General features: G+C 41.2%; 1 protein-coding gene across 2 annotated transcripts in view; it reads left to right on the forward strand.

Annotated features, from left to right (window-relative positions):
- Positions 1–3,282: 3,282 nt before the first annotated feature.
- klhl13 (kelch-like family member 13) overlaps positions 3,283–21,265 on the forward strand; it is a 96,520-nt gene continuing 78,537 nt past the window's right edge. For both annotated transcript variants that reach the window (XM_060913476.1, XM_060913477.1), the window contains exon 1: positions 3,283–3,365. The gene's annotated coding sequence lies outside the window, so the exon portion shown is untranslated. The remainder of the gene's footprint in view (positions 3,366–21,265) is intronic.

Here is a 21,265-nt window from a genome sequence, read left to right on the forward strand (position 1 = left end):
TTGTGAATCAAAACCTACTCTGATAAAACTGGCTGTAATTCGGTTTGTGTTCATTTGACTTCGAAAAGCTTTGGTCAGCTACACACGTCATAAATTTCTCGATCACTGAAATGACATAAATGTAAATACGCATGCACTGAATTTGACATCTAACTCCTGCAAATTGTCCTCAAATCAGTGGTCCGCAAGCGACATGTTCAGTTTCCAGAAATGATCAGGAATCAGGATGCTAGTCTTGAGCAAATCAGCAATGACAAGCAAAGATTGTCGAGTAAAATTATCCAGCATAATGATATAAACAGTAAAGTGTTCTGTATGGTAATGCAACTTAATGATGAATGCAAGGTAACAATAAATGGTTAAAAAATATATACAGTATGTTGTGTTACTCAGTTACAAATCGGATCTGTTGGGGAAAATAATGAACACAGGGATGGTACCAGAAACTGCTTCATCACACAACCCGAAGTTGATTATTTTTCGATAAAAGCACAACCTCAAGGATTTTATTTTTTAATGGTGCAGTTGGTAAGATTTGTGGAACAATAGGCCTTTAATGGGTGGCACAGTGGTGCAGTAGGAAGCACTGTCGTGCGTTTGGACATGTCAGTCCTTTCTGTGCAGAGTTTGCAAATTCTCCTGTTCCTTCCTGTGTGGGTTTCCTCTGGGTGCTCCAGTTTCCTCCCACAGTCCCACTTCGTCCTATACAAAGACATGCGGATTAGGTTAACTCGCTTCTCTAAATGACCCATAGGTGTGAATGTGAGTAGGAATGGCTGTCAGTCTCTCTGTGATCAACTGGCGACCTGTCCAGGTCGTGCCCCGTCTCTCACCCAAAGTCAGCAGGGATCAGCTCCAGGTCATCTGCAATGGAATGGATAAGATGGACAATCTCAAATGGTTTGAACTGAATTGAATATGACTTGGAATGGTTGTTTTACTCTTTGAGTCCACCCCCAGTTCATCCCATGTCAACAAAGCTCCATCTGCAAAGCTAGAGTTAGCATTAGCAAGGACTGTCATGACATCAATGATAAGATAATTCAGCTGCTTGAAAACCAAGTTCCTTGATTGTCCTTTGTGTCCGAAGAAGACTTGTTGTGTTGTGTGATTCATTTGTGGCTTCTCATGTGGCTCTGCAGTCCAAATCTGGAAGCACAGAGTCTTGAACAGATGGAGCACTGGAATTTCGATGCTGTGACAGATGTTGAAAGGCGTCTCTCTCGTGCCTCGATGAGTCTCTGCCGCCATTTGTCCTCAAAATGTGTGCCAGCGACTTCTGTCACTGGCTGCGGCCTCCAGTTCTCTGGGCTCGATGTCGCACCACTGGAGATTCCCCTTCAAGGTGTCCTTGTATCGCTTAAGCCAGTATCTCACTGGGCTGCGGCATCCTGTGACTAGTTGGAGACACAACAATTGCAATAAAATATGCTAATTAGTAACAATTTTCACTTGGAATCACACTGAACTGATATTCGTATATTTTAGCGCAATTGTTGTGTCTCCAACTAGTCGCAGGCTGTCGCAGCCCAGCTTTCCCTCGGCAGGCAGGGAAGTAGAGGAAGCCTCATGGAAACTGACTTGAGAAGGGTTTGCGACGGCTTTGCGACACCGGTGACACATTTGCGGCTATTTTGAGAGAAATTTTGTCACACAAATTTTTTTGAACATGTTCAAAATTTCAGCAACTATGGAGCAACACTTTGCGACTCACGTGAGGAAATTGAGAAGCCCCGCGAATGTTTCAAGACACTTTTGAAACTTTCTCGCGAATGACGTTCGCAAGCTGTCGCAGCCCAGTGAGTTACTACCCTTAGCGACAATTTTCACTTGGAACCGCACTGAATTGATATTTGCATATTTTATCGCAATTGTTATGTTTCCAACTAGTAGCAGGCTGTCGCTGCCCAGTGAGACTCGCACTTCCTGTCTCACGGAAACTGACTTGAGAAGGGTTTGCGACGGCTTTGCGACACCTGCGACGCATTTGCGGCTATTTTGAGAGAAATTTTGTCGCATGAATTTTTTGAACATGTTCAAAATTTCGGTGACGACGGAGCGACACTTTGCGACTCATGCGAGGAAACTGAGAAGCCCCGCGAATGTTTCAAGACACTTTTGAAATTCTCTCACGAATTACGTTCGCAAGCTGTCGCAGCCCAGTGAGATACTACCCTGACGTGGACGACCTTGCTTCCTTCTGCCATCCACAAGCTGACCATACAGCAACTGGCAGGGGATGCGATGGTCTTCCATCCTGATGGCGTGTCCCACCCGACAGAGTTGAGATTTAACCAGGGCCAAGTTACAACTCAGTAAACAAACAGTTCTCATCTCATTATCTCTAGTCGCTTTATCAAGCTGTCGCAGTCAAGCTGAAGCCTATCCCAGCTGACTACGGGTGAAAGTCGCCAGGTCATCACAGGGCTGACACATAGACACAGACAACCATTCACACTCGCATTCACACCAACGGTCAATTTAGAGTCACCAGTTAACCTAACCTGCATGTCTTTGGACTGTGGGGGAAACCGGAGCGCCCGGAGGAAACCCATGCGGACACGGGGAGAACATGCAAACTCCGCACAGAAAGGCCCTTACTGGCCACGGGGCTCGAACCTGGACCTTCTTGCTGTGAGGCGACAGTGCTAACCGCTACACCACCGTGCTGCCCCTAAACATACAGTTTCTCCTCATAAATCCTTAATACTTGTATTTAAAATTTTTAGCATCTCCCCCCGCAACGTATTGTATAGTGTTTCTATATTTTATATTTTTATTATCGTGTTTTTTATTCTCTAATCTGTCGACTGAAAAAGCCCTGCACAAAAATTCCAATGTGTCTGAACTGTTGGTTTATGCACAAATGGCAAATAAAAAAAGACCTTGACCTTAAATCAAGCGTGTCTATAAAATGACTGACAAGATGTCAAAAACATTCCGGACCGGAAGACAGGTTTCCAAAGTTTTTTTTTTAAAGCTGTCTAATCCAGTTTTTTTTAAATAATTTTATATGATTTTCCACATTATTTGTACGATGAATAAATGTTTTAAATTAGTAATAAGTAAGAAATACTGAGCAGTTCTAACTATTATTATGATAATTATGATGATTATTATTATTCCTTTGGCGCTTGTTGAATCCACCAATCGCTGAACCGCATCGCAACTTCTTTTGGCAACGGAAGTTTTGAGCGGCTGATGTTGAGCGACAGCCGAGCGAGCCAATCAGCAGCGTGCGCAGCGCGGCTCCGTCGATGCCGACAGCCAATGAGAATAAAGAGGGCGTGTCCGGCTGAGCTCCATGAGTGGAGTAGGTTTGAGGGGTTTAAAGAAGAAAACAAGGGCGAACCCCGGGGCGAGAGGTAAAGAATTCATGCTTATTAAAAGTTTGCGGTGTTTTCCCGGACATGTCGGGGGTTTAGTCGGAAAGGCAGCGTGCTGTGCTCGTTCCCAGGTGGAGCAGACCCTGCTAATGTGTGTGTGCTACAGAGCTAAACGGAGGAGTCCTCACAGGAACCGAGCTGGGTTTATTTTTCACCTTAAAGCCTCTCCCAGAGCGCGAGCGCTAATTAGTGACTCATTTCCTGTAAATAAATAACACGAATTTTTAATTAGAAGTAATTATTTACTAAATCACACGCATTTCTGTAGCGGTGGTGTTCTGTTTGACTGTTGAGCCTGTTAGCCTAGCCTGCTAACTTTAAGAAGTTGGGAGTAATCATGAGCAGATATGTCGAGATGAAAAATGAGATCAGATTATTATTTTCATAGTGTCACACACACACACACACACACACACACACACACTTCTGTTGGATATCAGGCATGATGGTGGTAGCCAGTGTCATGTTTGATTTTAATTCGTTACAAAGTACACAAATACACAAGCTGTTGTCTTTGCTCAAACTTTTTCCAGATCCTGTTCTAATCCCGGGACAAGAACATAATCTATCCAGTGTTTTATTTCTGAATTTTCCACAGCAGGGACCAGTTACACAAAGTTAAAACGGTCCTGATTTCGCAATATGTTCCTGATCTGGGACATTCCACCGAATGGGTGCCATTTGCTTGTAGTACCACTCCCAAATTAAACTTTAATTTATCTTTTCAACACTAATTATAACAACACACACATTTAACTATTCAAAACGTGTATTGGTCAACCTCAGGCTAGGTTATTTATTTTTTTTACAAGGTTTGGAGCCATACCTGTCAACTTTGAGGTTTGAAAAAAAGGGATATTTCCCAGATTTTTAACTCAAAATAAGGGAAAATTTCGGAAAGTCATACCCTTCACCAAAAGTGGGTGTGTAGTTGAATGGGGGGCGATTTTCTATCTAGTATTTGTGATTTCCTGTACTCTGGTGCATGTTGGTGATAGCCAAGACCCAAACTCAATATGCTTATGGTTTATAGAGTGCATTTGTGAATAAACTATATTTATTTTTATTTGCTTTCAGTGGTACCAATTATTTCCCAAATTAAGGGCTAAAATACGTATCTTGTGTTAAAATAAGAGAGGTCAATAAATTCAATTCCATTGCAATTTATTATGGTTTTACCATAGTCATGGCCTCGGAACACTAGATAGATAGATAGATAGATAGATAGATAGAGTAATATAAAATATTAAACCAAGAGTGATTTTAAAATGGGTAAGTTTCAGATAGAAAATAAAATAGACAATGAGTGGATAAAACAGTTAATACACCAATTAGTTTACACTAGGCTATTTATGAGGTCTTAGCCAGGACATACTTAATGTAAACATGTATAGCTTACCTTTGATTATTTGGGATGCTTTCGTTTTCCCCATGGAAAATTTCTTGGCGATGGAAGAATCTGGGAACATTCCAGCCACGCACTTGTTGAAATCATCAAAGAAAGAGAGGCTAATGTTTTTCTTAGCTATTAGCATCGCCATCTTCACCTCAGACCTAATCAGTGTTGCCAGATACTGCTGACGTTTTCCAGCCCAAAATATGTTCAAAACCCGCCAAAATGCACTTGAAACCTCCCAACTTGGGCGGGAAACCGCCCAATCTGGCAACACTGGACCTAATCACTTGTTCAGCCTCACCTCCGGACGTAGTTATGTAATTACTGATGCCTGAGAGGGCGGGGACGTGAATGGCCCGACTTCCTGCTGTAAACTCCTGTCAGAGGCGCGTCATGAATTCTGGACCTACCGACTTTTTTATATTGTGAAAATACGGGACTTTTATATAATGTCAAAATACGGGATATTTTCGGGAAAATAAAAAAAACGGGAAGACAGCGGGAAATAAGTCAAAATAAGGGATTTCCTGGGAAAAACGGGAGGGTTGACAGGTATGTTTGGAAGTCAAAGATGGCTGCATACTCTTTTTTTTATATGAGTAACAGGACTGAGTTTTTAGCCTAGGATTAGCTAATACATGGAATTAAACCACATGGCGTCATCGCTAATAGCATGACCACACTTGGCACATTCTAGTGATTTACCAAAAATCTGTATTTTTAAAATAAACACACACATCATCTAAGAAACAATTTAAGTAACAGGACAGTATGTTGACATTGACCTTATCAGTCAAAGTAGTTAAAAAAAAATCATCAAAAGTAAATGAGAGCACTAACTTTTGGTCTTCCCATGGCCTTCAGAAGACACAACTGATTTATGGAATGTTCCAGATTTGTCAGATGGGGGTAATATGTTTTGGTAACAGGACTGAGTGAAAACCCAGGGACACGACTAAAATGTGTATTTTAACTAAGATATTGTGGACTTCTTATGAAGAAAATATATTTAAACCATGGATAGGATATGGAGTCACACAACAGTGCAAAAGAAATACTGTTTCTGAAGGATTTTAATCATATTTTATAAGTATGAAGCTAGAGTGTGGGGACAGGTAACACATGCTATTTTTCAGTGTTTTAGGTAGTTTTTATTCATCCTTACAATTATATATCTTAAATTTGAAATCAGATCAATGTGCAGGACATTCTGCGTAATAAGGAAATGTATTTTAAAGTACATTTTTATATGCATTTATACGTATAATTTTTGAGGGAAGGAAATGGCACCGATTCGGTGGAATGGCTCATATCCAAAACCGATAACTGAGCTTTTTTTCTTTCTTTCTGATATTGTTGTGCAATGATGACGTGCTTTCAAGTAGTTCATGCTCCTGTGTGTACATTCGCAATTTATGTAATCGCATCAAGGACGACGTGCCACACTGAAAAGCAAAACCTCCACTCTGTTAAAGTGCATATCACGGGTAAATTCAGGAGCATGATCAATGTAATTCTCCTATTTTATATTAAACTTTGGTCAAATATCTGTAACATTCTGCATTCTCTGCAATTATTTTTATTTTTTTACCTTGCACAATACCAGAAAAATTCAGTTGAAACTGAGCCATTTGAGGTGAATTGGTCCGCCTCTGAAAAAAACTTGGCATTCGGATTTCCCGGGAAACATTGATTTTCGTGACGTTGCGTGCGGGGCGCCTCCTTCTGATTCCTACGTCAGCGCTGGTTCGTTTATGAGAAAACGACCTGGTGGTTTTCTGCAAATTTCTTCAACGTTCTTGCATGATTTATTAAAATAGTTAAGATGTATCGTAGGAGGGTGTAGCAACACCAATCATGATGGGATTAGTACTCATCATTTCCCAAAAGACCGGACAATGAGAGAGAAATGGGAGTGCTTGGTCTACACAGGCTGTGCACTGAAACCGTGCAAAGCTCGTGCAGCCTGCTGGCGCTTCCGCAGGTGACGTCACGAATTTGGCTCCAGACTCCCTTGGGATTTTTCTAGACAAGTTTTATTTAATTTTTTCTGCTGTAGACAGATGGCCTTGTGCAAAATTACCCTTCTGGATGAGTGTGTAAAGGGACATGCTTTCATATTTAAAAAAAAAAAACGAAATTGGTCCAGAATATGCCCTTTAAGGTAGTATCTCACTGGGCTGCGACTAGTTGGAGACACAACAATTGCGATAAAATATGTGAATTTTCACTTGGAATTGCACTGAATTGATATTTGCATGTTTTATTGCAGTTGTTGTGTCTCCAACTAGTCGCAGGCTGTTGCAGCCCAGTGAGAACTGGCTGAACTTGCACTTCCTGTCTCACGCAAACTGACTTGAGAAGGGTTCGCGACGGCTTTGTGACACCAGCGACGCATTTCCGGCTATTTTGAGAGAAATTTTGTCACACGAATTTTTTTGAACGTGTTCAAAATTTCAGCGACGAAGGAGCGACACTTTGTGACTCATGTGAGGAAATTGAGAAGCCCCATGAATGTTTCAAGACACTTTTGAAACTCTCTTGCAAATGACGTTCGCAATTTGTCGCAAGCTGTCGCAGCCCAGTGAGATACTGATTTTACTGAAACAGTACTCAATCTCTTCTTCAGTGAGCATTCTTTCCCCTGGCATGGCGGCTGTCGATCACCTGGTGTACTCATTCCTACGGTTTCCGAGTAAGGCCGTGATGTTTCCACCCAAGCATTTGCTTTTCAGCGTGACACGAGTGCAACGCGGTGATTAAAGTGAAGTCCAGTGGAACAGGGAATTGCGTTCACTTCTGACGTGACACCAGCATTTAAAGGTGTAAGACCGGATTGTGTGTGTTTTTATTTTTTGCTGCTAGTTGAATTTTGCCTGAGCAAAAGTTTTTATAAAGTCAGTGAGAGAACCTGTTTGGAAAACTGACTTCATGTCCGGAACGCTTGTTTGTTTTTGAATGCGCTTCCTGTCAGTCATTTTATAGACCCTGTACTCTACGTTCAACGGGACGTGGTTAGTGTGTCCACCTCTCAACTGGGAGATTGTGAGTTCTACTTGTCATCGGATGGTACCAGAGACCACCATAAAAATGGTACCTACTGCCATCTGGTGAGGCCACAATACAGATTTGAGGAGGTAGTCAAACTCTTGTGGTTATCAGAGGGTTACAAGTCCCCCACTGTAACCCTAGCTATGTAATAGGTGAGAAGCCGACGGCTATAGAAATGAAGATCAGAGCTGCCTGATGTGCCTTAAGGACCTGGTTAGTAGTACTGGGACAGGAGGCTACCTGGAAAGACCAGGTCCTGGCACGGGAGCGACGTCGACTCTACTTTAGATTCTGGGGCGACACTTCATGTTCATGGGTGGGAATCTTTTTAAATATTAATCAACTAATCTGATGGAACACGTTACATTAACAGCATTTAGCAGACGCTTTTATTCAGCTTTAGGTCCCAAAGCTACCATGGCTTCCTCCAAGGTCCAAGCTGACCAACGTTAGGTCCAAGTTGACCTTTTATTTATATGCAGCTTGTGAACCACATCTCTTCATAACCGAGCTGAGATTACACAACCATCTGTCACTAAATTACACGAAACATCACGGACATGATGCTTTATATCCAAATGCACGTGATGTGATTTAGTCCTGATTTCCCTGTTGTTGACTGTACTCGCATGGCAAGCACTCCATATATTGCGAGCAGTACAGTGACATGGTTTTCAAGTTTGAAGCAAGTCTGTTTCCAAGCATGTTTGATCTTCTCAGCCATGAATCTTGTAGTTTGAAGTCCTCAATGACCCGTAGTAAGGACGGTGCCGAGAAACGGCCAGTGAGAGTCCGAGATGAAGGCAAATTCATCTGCGCAGCCACAGCAAAATGTAAACACTACATAATAATACCGTAATAAGTCAAGTCAAGTTTATTTGTATAGCGCTTTTAACAGTAAACATTGTCTCACAGCAGCTTTACGGAATTTGAACGACTTAAAACATGAGCTAATTTTATCCCTAATCTATCCCCAATGAGTAAGCCTGTGGCAATGGTGGCAAGGAAAAACTCCCTCAGACAACATAACTAAGAAGCCTCGAGAGGAACCAGACTCAAAAGGGAACCCATCCTCGTTTGGGAAACAACAGACAACATGACTATAACATTAACAGTTTTAACATGAAGTCAGTTTTGTTGATGTTATAAACTCTTCATTGATGGAAACTTGAGTGCAAAACTGTTCATGACAACTGCAGTCCTAAAGTTAGCAAGTCAACTGTAGTCCTCAGCCATAAAAGCATGACTGTAAGTGTCCAGAGCGTCCTCCAGGTGTGGCCTTTTAACTGTCCACATTGGTGAGACAACTGTCTCATCGCCGTCCTCCACAGGAACGATGCAATGAGACTCCAACCAGACACAGGGCACCAGGATGGATCAGGCAGGTCCAAGGAGCAGAAGAGGTCAGCATCTCGATCCCAGGACCGACATGTAACTCAGAGGGACACATTTGGGGGGGGGGGAGAAAACACAGGTTGTTGGGTATGCCCAATGTCACCTGAATAAGTAGGAACAGTATACATATTGCACCAAGTACAACCCCAGTTCCAAAAACGCTGGGACATTGTGTAAACTGTAAATGAAAACAGAATGTGATAATTTGCAAATCATGGAAACCCTATATTTCATTGAAAATAGTACAAAGGCAACATATCAAATGTTGAACCTGAGAAATGTTATTGTTTTGTGAAAAATAAATGCTCATTTTGAATTTGATGTCAGCAACACATTTCAGTAAAGCTGGGACAGGGGCATGTTTACTACTGTGTTGTATCACCTTTACTTTTAACAACACTCTCTGTAAACATTTGGGGACTGAGGAGAGCAACTGCTGTAGTTTTGAAAGAGAAAATGTCATCCCATTCTTGCCTGATATACAATTTCAATTGCTCAACAGTTCAGGGTCCCCTTTGTTGTATTTTGTGCTTCATAATGCACCTAATGTTTCAAATGGGAGACAGGTCTGGACTGCAGGCAGGCCAGTTTAGCACCTGGACTCTTATTACGGAGTCATGCAGTTTTAATATGTGCAGAAAGCGGTTTGGCGTTGTCTTGCTGAAAGAAGGAAGGCCTTCCCTGAAAAAGATTTTGTCTGAATGGCAGCATATTGCTCTGAAACGTGTTTATATCATTCAGCATTAATGATACCTTCCCAGATGTACAAGCTCCCCATGTCATGTGCACTAATGCCCCCTCATACCATCACAGATGCTGGCTTTTGAACTGTGCACTGTTAACAAGCTGGATGCCCCCCCCCCTTCCTCTTTAGCCTGAAGGAAGTGGTGTCCATGATTTCTAAAAATAATTTCTACTTTTGATTTGTCAGATCTCGGTACAATTTTCCACTTCGCCTCAGTCCATCGTAAAAGAGCTCGGGCCCAGAGAAGGTGGCGGTGTTTCTGGATATTGTTTATATCTGGTTTTAACTTGCATTTGTGGATGCAGTAATGAAGTGTTTTCACAGACGATGGTTTTCTGAAGTGTTCCTGAGCCCATACAGTGATTTCCACTACAGACGCGTGTCTGCTTTGAATGCAGTGTCTCCTGAGGGCCTGAAGATCACAGGCGTCCAGTGTCAGTTTTCAGCCTTGTCTCTTGCACACACAGATTTCCCCAGATTCTCTGAATCTTTTATGATATTATGTACCGTAGATGATGTGATCCCCAAATTCTTTGCAATTCTACATTGAGGAACATTATTCTTAAATTGTTGCACTGTTTGCCCATGCAGTCTTTCACAGAGTGGTGAACCCCGCCCCATCTTTACTTCTGAGAGACTCCACCTCTCTGGTATGCTCTTTTTAGACCCAATCATGTTACTGACCTGTTGGCAATTAACCAAATTTATTTTAAAAAAAAAATTTTTTTTTAGCATTACACAACTTTTTCAGTCTTTTGTTGCCCCGTCCCAACTTTTCTGAAATGTGTTGCTGACATCAAATTCAAAGTGAACATATATTTTTCAAAAAACAATAAAATATCTCAGTTTGAACATTTGACATGTCGTCTTTGTACTATTTTCAGTGAAACATAGGGTTTCTATGATATGCAAATCATCATTCTGTTTTTATTTACAGTTTACATAGCATCCCAACTTTTTTGGAATTGGGGTTGTACAAGCAGGGACTCCGGCAACTAACTATGACGGCATAACTAAAAGGGGAGAGACAGAAGGTAACACAGGCATGAGGGGCCCCGGGACATAAAGCAGCAGCCACTACACCGTCAACAAACTCGAGTGAGCAAGCGAGTGGGGACTGACAGCATCCATACATCCCAGTTTACCAAAACACTCTGTCTGAGGATCCTCCAGATCTACTCCTTTACCTCATAAACACCATTAACAAGGCTTGACTAAACAGATCTGTTTTCAGCCGAGACTTAAACGCTGAGACTGTCTGTGATTCCCGAACACTACTTGGAAGGCTGTTCCATAACTGTGGGGCTTTGTCAGAAAAGGCTCCGCCCCCTTCAACCCTTCACTATACGAGGTACCAGCAGATAGCCTGCACCTTTTGATGATAAAGTAATAAAGCTTCCGTTTGCGTTTTGGACCAAAATGGTTGTTCGGAAACAGAAAACAGACTTGTCATGATTCCTGGTGAGGTATAAAACAGCCGTGTGTTTCAGCTGTACCTCCAGTTCTCTTGGCAGAACAGACGGTCCTCGCTGCCCAACAAATCCTTTCTCTGTGTTTTTTCTCGAGTTCTATTTCTCTTTTTCCAAGTCTCCGTACAAAATTGCCGACCACAGCATGAGTCAGTCACATGGTGAACAACTCGAGTGTTTGTTTTCATGAGGAAAGTTTCAACTAGTGATTCAAGAATTTAGCGCCCCCCCCCCCCAATTTGGTCATCAATAAGACAGTAGGAAAAGATTTCCATTTGGGGTTGAGCGGTATGATATCGATATCTTGTTGATATGTTGCATCATGATTTGCGTCCCTGAGAGATTTTATTTTATTTTAAATTACAAATTCTGTTGAAGCAGCTAATGTGGAAAAATATTTAATTTTATCCTTAAATTTTACAAAAAGATGAAATTTCTATGAATTTTTGAAGTCGTTTTTAAATCTGAAAAACAAGAAGTAAATTTGCTATTAATTTCTTTATTTAATAATAAATATTTATGACACAATGGCTTTTTTGCTGGCATTATGTGTGGTGTTTTGGTTTTATTTATTTATTTATTTATTGGGTCATGTCATCCAGTCGTTAAATGAGAATAAATTTAGGAGAGATTTTTATTGAATAAAACTAGAATGTAAAAGTAGTTGTGTGCTGATTTGTCTCGTCATGTTGGGGAAATAACACTTTTTATATAAAGGAGGAGGGAAGCTGAATGTGTAAAACTTCTTTTCCTTAAGAAATTAACAAACGAAATTAATTAAAGAGGCGAGCACGTGACGCTTGTCCTCTGTAGCACTTGACTGAATTGCAGAAGTGATGAATATAAATATGAGACCCGTCACCTCTGCTGCTGATATTTCGAAACCTCCGCAATGATAATATTGTGCGTGCTAAATATATCCGTGGTAAGAATAGCCTGTATAGCACACATATATATTTTGAGCATGACAACACCATAACTCTGAAATCTAAAAACGAGCTGTTCTACCCGGAGCCGTTCTCCTAAACGGGCCGTGCAGATTAGGAGGAGCGTGTACCGGAGCCGTCCGTCACGTCTGCAGCGCCACCCGATCCTCCTTCTCGACAGATGGAGACGAAAACGCATGACACGTGATCGTCCACAAAAGCTTTTACCTCGTCCCTGCTTTTGAAATGAAGTCATTAATCCGTTTAAGATTTTCGTCTCCTGGACTGGATGGAAGAAGAGACATGATTGAATTAGAGAGGTGTTGAAAATTGAGGATGACTTAACGTCATATTGATTTTTTTTCCTCCCTCCACTTTACAGAGACTGTGGAAGTGTTCAGTTGCATGTATTGGTGGATACGAGCGCTATGTGGTGAAAAGGCGGGAAAATTCTCATAATGGTTGTCTGAAATGTATATTTAAATAAAACGCTGATCATAAATCTCTAACTAGACTCGTCAGGTATCTCTATCTTCTCGTGCGTTATTTAAAGCCTCTCTTCCTCTTCCTTATTTTTCACCGCTTATGTAATGCGTTCTGTCACAGTTGCCATGGGAGTGAAACTGCTTCCCCTAAACGTAGGCCCTCGTCACCTCGTTCACTGCTCCTCAAACATGGCATCTGGTGCCATGACCTGGCCCACGTGCCCGTGTCGATCAGCGAGTGTGTTGCTGGGGAGAAACGGAACGAGCTGAAGGAGGACGTGGAGGCATGCAGGCTGAAGCCGAGCTAAAGCATTCACCTACTTGTTTTGGACTTCAGTCTAAAAACTTGGGAGACAAGAATATCGTCTTCCTGGTTCACAAGAAGTGTTTTGTGTTTTAACGTAAAAACGTGACCATATTTCCCAGTATGGTAGAAGTGATTGCAGCTAGCATTTGACCCCAAGTGGAATTCTCATAGGCAGTTTCGTAGAATTTTACCCACGGGTCAAAGTGAAACGTTAAGTTTTGTTTCGTCTTGACGAAACAAATATTCTTATCCAACAGTTGTATGATCTTTTTTTTTTTTTTTCCCGAATTACCCAAATCGCCTCGGTTGTTCGCTAGCTTGGGCTCTGCGTTTGGTTGTTCAACAGACAGCGTTCTAACAGCAGTGTCCAGAATGAAAAGTCACGAGAAAATACAATGGTGTATATGTATTTGTGCAGCTGTTACGAGATTCCTAGGTCATGTGTTTGCGTACGCAAGCGAAACCCTGACGGAGAGCACGTCGGCACTAAATAAACACTTCAAGGCACAAAATGGTTTCACGCTAACCTTGCGTAATCTGTCGACTGTTTGGAAGGGATTCTTCAAACTTGATTGTAAATCCCCACCCCGAGTGCGGAATATTCGAACCAAATGTGAAGGCGCCCTAAGGGTTCTTAGTTTTACTCTTGGTCATCGTTTGCCTAAAGACCATCTTGGAGGTATTTTATGAATTTGGATAAATTCGGGTTACTCATCACTGAAGACCACATTTTAGCACAGTAATGACTTTCCTGTCAGATTGCAACCTCATTGTCTTCACAGCACTCAAGACTGAAACACCGGGGGGTGTATACATGTACCTCCAAGAGGTGGGGATTTAAAAAAAAATTATTTATTTATAGATTTTATGTGTGTATATATATATTTTTTTTAATTTTGTGACGGACTTGCCAATATCCAGTCCTGATGAGTCAACAGTATACATCGTCCATCTTGAAGATGGATAGGAATGATGACATCTCTGTATTGACTTTGGTATTGAATCTGACAGCAGTGCTGTCTGTCCTATGCCTCAGAACCCTGCAGAAAAGCCGACATACACTTCGGTTTGGGCTTGTAACTCAGCTTTGGGTTCTGGTCGAAGCAAACTATCTTATGTACGCTACACTGCACTGCAGTTTAATTCTTGGTTCAATCCCAAGTGTTTTATTCCTTCTGTAGCCAAAGTTTAGTCAACATCATACAGTAAAGCCACAACATTTGCCACTAGGGCTGGGTATCGCAGTCAATTTCCTAGATCGATTCGATTTCGATTCTTAGGGTTTTAAATTGATTAATCACGATTCGATTCAATCTGAATCAATTCAGTCTGCTCTTAAATAATGAAAATATCTCCATACAGTATGTTGCAAAATACACGTCTTTATTTTGTAAATTTGACAGTTCACACGTAACTGTAAACAAAACTGTCTTATCTTCCTGTAATTAAAAAAGTGCAAATAAAAGTGCAAATGTAAAAAGTGCAAATGACCGTTGCAGCAAATTGTATTAAGTGAAAAAATATTAATAAATATTAACAAAAGTAATAATATTAACAAAACGAAGACAGTAAACTTAAAACTGTCACACTTAAGAGACTGAGAGATTCTTGTTGAGGAAAAGGAGCTCACTGATGTGTTCTGGGGTGATGCAGCTCCTTTTGGCAGTGACAGTTAGCCTGGCAAGCCAGACTAAACGTGAATATTTAGTCTGGTCTCGGTCGTAGACATTTCCGAAGGGTGTGGGTAGGAACAACCCGTTGTCTTTCAAACTGTCTCTGTGCGTATAGGCCAACGCTCTGACCAATCAGCGCAACAGTGACGTAGTCAGAGCGACAGAAAGCAGTGGGGGAGGCCTTGAAATAAATAATTTTCAAAATGCGTATTAATTAATAAACAGGTTCTAGATATTAAGAAGTTTGGAGATGAGGCCAAAAAAAAAAAAAGTGTGTTTCCGGTAACATGAAATACTAAAATAAGGTCGGTAGATAGGACATTTTTTTTATTTATTTATTTTAATTTTGTTCGAAAAAATTAACACAAGTAAACATCTTACAAAATAGTATTTTGGCACAGAATCCTTTATACCACACATAATAAAATAAGTGTTTTAAATCTTTAAACGAATAAAAAAAAATATCGCGACAGTTCGAGTTATGATCTACGGAAGCGTATTGCTGCCACACTCAAAAAAAAATTGGCTTAGAATCAAGTAATTACGTGAAAAGATATTGTTAGTTATCACGTTTTTACAATATATTTATGTAATAACATCACGTAATTTCATGATACGAACTTATCATGTTATTTCATGATATTTTCATGTAATAACGTGAAAACACCTTATCAAGAAATAACGTGAAAATAACGTCCTAGGCTACTTCCATTAAAAGCAGACGGCCTAGCCTACTGTAGAACTTGGGTCGAGCAAAAATATGGCTGAATCCTGAATGACTCCTATTTGTATAAATAGGGGACTACATAGGCGGCAAAACAGTGTTTTTCCCTGCCATGGAAGTGCACTTGTATACTGAAGAGGAAGCAATTTGCATTACAGCCTTGAATGAGGATTCAAAATGGCGGCTCGGCTCAGTTTTCCCTTCCTCCTTCAGTATACAAGTGCGCTTCCATGTTTATGCAGGAGGGCTGATAGAAGTGGCGAAACATTTTACTTTTTATCGTTTCTTTCACAACTTGAATGCGCTGAAACCAAAAATTATGACATTAACGCTGCTTACACTAAAATGTCGAGGGAAATTTGTAATAACTTTACGTTCGGCAATTTCGACGCGGAAATTCTCGATCGGTCGGGTTACCGGAAACACACTACTTTTTTTTTTTTTTTTTTTGGCCTAATGACCACAAGTTTGGAGTCTGTACCACATACTTAACATGCACTCATTTTTTTTTCAAGTGTTTTTCAAGGGTTTGCTTAAACTGTTTTTGAGAGTTTTTATTTAGTGGTGTTTGGTGAAATAATTTCCCTTAAATTTAAAATAACGGGAAAATAAGAAACAATCAAAAAGTAATGTTTCAAAGCTGTTTATTAATTCTTCGTACTGCACAAACTAGCCCCATCCTTTTGGCTACGAGCGGAGCCAGCTGGTAGATCAGACTTTTGCCATAGCCGGTCGGCAAAACAGCGAAAACGTCCTTCTTGAAAAGGAATGAGCGGAGAGCCTCTTCCTGCTCATGTTTCAACGAAAACTCCAAGTCTAAATCTTCTAAAACTGATTCCAAAGCGAGTCAAACGAGCGCTGTTCACTAGCCGTAGCCATCTTTCCTGTTGTGCTTTCTCCAGCGTCGCGCAGCTTTGTCGTCACTCCTGCAAAAGCCCGCCCAAAGAATCCAAACAAAAACCTTGCGTTGTGATTGGCGGGCACGATTTGATGCCCGGGGTGTTTTTGTTGATATGGTGCGAGGCTAGACCCACTCGTAGGCAAAAATATTTTTGGCCGCTAGGCGGGTGGGTCTAGTTTACTAGGCTAAGTGACAGTATCACCCGCAGTGGAAAACACCCTCTCCTACAATAACTGAGCTCTGCTTGGCATATCTTGCAAACTACTTTTTGATTTTATCAAGCTCTTCGTCCTTTGTCGTTTTAAATTTGAAATGATTCCACACGTCAGATTTCATTTGAGACGGCTTGCCATGGCTCTGGCCTCAGCCGTTTTGTGTGCGTGCTTGAACGTCATGACGTACGACTGCGCAGCTGCGTCATCACGCACGAGACGGCTGAGGGAGGAAAATCACACAACACACGAGATTGTGTTGTGGGGGGAAAAAAAAAAAAACCTTGATCTCATGCCCTGTGAATCGATAGTGCGAAATTTAAATGAAATCGATCCAAAATTGATTAAATCGATTTTTTTATTTTAATTTTTTATTTTTTTAAACCCAGCCCTATTTGCCACAGAACTTTTTCACTTCGACAAAAATGGGTCAAGTTTGGTGTTGGGCTGCTTTTTCAGTCTTTCATCCCAAAGACTGACTTTTCTTGAAAATTAGACATATTTTAAAAGTATCAAATGCAATGAAGTAAACCTCTAAATTTACGATGTTCATCCTGACTACCTTGAAAAATTGCCATGTTTGTCTAATGGGTCTAACCACATTTTAATCTCACACACACACATCTGGCAAGTTTGTGTTCCAAAATAAAAACAGCTGCAATGGTATCAAGTTTGCGTCATCAGTTCATGTGCACTCACCAGGCCTACATCCATTACCGTGTTTGGTTTCGACTCTTACAATGCAAACAAGGCACGCGAGAGCGAAGGATATGCAAATTTGTAGAGTGCCGTTTCTTTTCTTGTGCTCAGAAAGGCGGATATCTGAACTATGAGGGTGTGTGCACAGACCATGCATGTTTATATGCTCATGATCCAGCTAGTCTATCCGGTATTTGACACCAATAAAAAAGCACTTAACTTACTTGCATGCTTGTCAAACTTTTGCCAAGTCGCAGTCAGGAAGTTAAAGCATTAATATCTGAACTGGCCAGTGGTAGTTAATGTTCTTGGGTAATTACAAGACTGTGAGGTCTAAACTAGGGCTGTGCGATGTCCCCTTAATTGGCATCGACGATGTTTACAGTGCAAACATCGTGATGGACGATCATATCGTGGGCGGCGGGGGGGGGATTTTAATTTATTATTATTATTATTATTATTATTTAAAAATATTAGATACTCATCTGAGGCTTTGGCACGTAAAGAAAAAAAAAGCGCTCGGTGATGTGGAATATTTGGCCTTGATAACGGATATGTGGTCCAGCTGCAACATGATGCCCTATATGTCAGCTACCGTACATTATGTGGACCGAGAGTGGGCAATGCAGTCCAAATGCCTGCAGACGAGTTTCATGCCAGAGACACATTCGGCGGACAATTTAGAAGACGCATTGCGCGAGACACTTGCCGAATGGAAAATAGAGGAGAAAAAGATCGCCTGCATAACAACGGGGCAAATATTATCACAGCCATCAGGCAATTGAAATGGCCGTGGTTAAGTTGTTTTGGGCACAATTTAAACCTGGCCATAACCAACTCGCTTGCGCAACAGAGGGCCAGTACAGACCGAGCGTTTGGAGTTTGCCGAGCAGTCAACACTGCGTTTGCGCACAGCTGGCTTCGGAGAAATGAGCTGCGCAAAGCGCAGGTGGAAATGAACCTCCCCGAGCACTCACTGATCACGCTAAGATATTAATCTGCTCTAACAATGAAAGACTAGTATTCAAACTATGAGAAGAAACTACACTTAAGCTATTACTCATTGTTTATTTACACCATATCAATTGAAGATGTGTTTCGGCCTTTAGTGCGCACTTGAACGCGCTAATTTTTCCAATTTATTAGTGTTTTTGAATTATTGCACCAGCTTTTAAAATCATGATTTAATATTGTTTTTTTTTTTTTTTTTTTTTTTTTTTTTTTACTGTCTTTACATTTATCAGAATCACCTTCATTCTTCCATTTGGTTTGACATTATGGCTTAGAGTGGACCATTTTGAGTCTGAAAGTAGGCCTATTTACCAGATTAAAGTTGTTTGACTTCTGCCGAAGTCCGCGCTTCACTGCCGTTTGATAAGGTGCAATATTTCCCGACTGAAGTCGTTAATAGTGGCTATTTGTTTGAACAACATGACAAATTTTACATTAAAAGTATAGTGTAGGCTAAAAAATGAAGTCAAAATTTATTATTAGTAGCATACTGTATTTGTGTAACCACGTTATGTTCACTAGCACGTCCCTGCACCATAGCCTACGTGAACAAGCGGTAATATGTATTTATAATTGTTATATAATATATTTATATATTAAACAAAACTAACTAACAAAAAACTAACTTTTTAGGTTAAATAGGCCCAGATGATACCGTATATGCATGATTATGACAGGAGGGCGCGTGGTATCACGATGGTGGCTCTCCATCGTGATGGATGACCACCATCGTCGATGGACGATGGCATCGTCTATCGGCACAGCCCTAGTCTAAACCCAATACTGCCCAATAACTACTGAGGGTCCTATATCAACTTCTGAATTGTATACTCTGATTGGTTTCTGTCTCATTTTGGATACTTTAGGGCTTTCCCCAAAGCACGGATACGCGGCGCTGTGCGGAGTCAGTGCCATATTGTCACTTGCACGCACAAATAAATAAATAAAATAAATGCCATAAATTGAACAATGCCGGGTACTTTCCACATCTAAATATCTCCTATTCCCCTCTGAAAATGAGTAAGTAATAGAAATAGGAAGATACTGTAATATGTACTCTAGACCTGTCTAGACTATCCTGGTACTCAACCCAGAAGTGAAAATAAAGGGTTTCGCTGTGGCTGCCATTCGCAACCATACATAAAACAACGTTCTAGGTGCTGGTCACTAGATGGCGCTGTTGCATGATTTGACCTCGGTTCTGTTCCTGACATCCTGGAATTGGAAAATGAGACGTGCTACGAAATGTTTTCATTTCAAATCTAATTTTGCCCCTTGCGTATTTGACAAGGTAAAAAATGGCAAAATTAATGTTATTCTGCCTAAATCAGCCCCAGATGCCACCAGAATGCACCCCCCCTTTTTTATTATTTTTATTTTTTAAAGTCTCTAATTTCAAAATTTTCAGGGGGTACATGCCCCCGGACCCCCCAAGCAGTCTTCCAGGCCCTCTGGGCCGGGCTCCACATCAGTAGCACCGCTCTGATGTTTTTTCTCTGGAAAGCCGTATACTTGTGCAGAAGCCTAAAGTTGCAAACGATCCCCCTCCATCTACAGTGTTCTGTGATCAAGCTAATCTCAGACACTTAAGATGAGTGTTTCAGTGTGTTTTGCTCTACTGTGGCACTTCTGCAAGCCAACAAACACGAATAATTATTTTGGTTCAAGCAATGTAGGTTTGATCTTTAACCGTGAACCACAAACGACCGTAACCGCAATCTAGAGGAACATAATTACAGCGTAAAATTTGTTCATGTTGCCCGTTGCTTCCTTATCTCAGCATCAGATGTCTTGCCTGCAACCCACGGAATGTCTTTGCACTTGGCTAAGTTTGACACTTCCAACTTTTTTTTTTTTTTTTCCCACAGTCTGCTTCACTTTCAAATGAAACGGCAAATTTGGGTTGCGGGGACATCCGTTGGGATTTGTTGGGTTGTGAAAAGTGGGCGTTTCAACACACAGGCGCTAGGCTTCAGCTGATTGCGGAAGGCAACTTGCTTCCCACTACTCCACTGGGAATTGAGGAGGCGGACAAAATCCTGCTAGAGATGGAGATGATAAATTTTGTCCCAGGAGTGAGGTGCATTCATTTGAGCCTGTTTGCCCAGCTGGCCTAATGGAGCTGGTGACTTGATGGCCAAGTCCACCATTTGTCCTCAGGAGTATCTCAAGCAAGTTGTGGGGTTGAGTGCAGGGAAACAATAAAATGATGGGTTATTATCATTTAATTGTTTTTGCTGCTTTGCCTTTAAAGGTGTAATCTGATTGGCTACACACAGAACTGTGTACACACCTTCGTGCACCGGTTTCTAATTGGAGAAGAAAGTTTTGAACACCGTGTCCTTGAGCTTTTCCGAGCAGGATATGGTCACTGTAATTGGAAAAATTGGATTTTTAAAAGTCTTGTTTGAGCCCCCGAGTGGTGCCCTATCATCAAGAGATTGCAACTTTGAATCCGACAGCCATCTGTAGCTGAGGGTCCAAGGGATGAAACTTGTCCATGCTGTCAGGGTCAGAGGGATGGTATACACCAGGGGCGATTTCTCAGAGACAACAAGGGAAGCCGAGCTTCCCCTAAAATTCTCTCCCCAAACTGCGGCGTCTACGATGTTGAATTCTCATTAAAACAATAACTTGCATAACAATATATGCCCAAGATTGTATTTACATTCATAACTATCCTGTAACTTATTTGAGTGATGTCTGACGAACTTGCAGTTCGCTACGAGAATCACCTTTGCTGCCAGGCTGTAACCTTTCTTATTTCAATGGGCTCTATGGACTGGCAGCAGTGTTGCCAGATTGGGCGGTTTTAAGTGCGTTTTTGGCGGGTTTTGAACATATTTTGGGATGGAAAACGTCAGCAGTATCTGGCAACGCTGACT

The sequence above is a fragment of the Neoarius graeffei genome, chromosome 28 (genome assembly GCF_027579695.1).
Source record: "Neoarius graeffei isolate fNeoGra1 chromosome 28, fNeoGra1.pri, whole genome shotgun sequence".
NCBI lineage: Eukaryota > Metazoa > Chordata > Actinopteri > Siluriformes > Ariidae > Neoarius > Neoarius graeffei.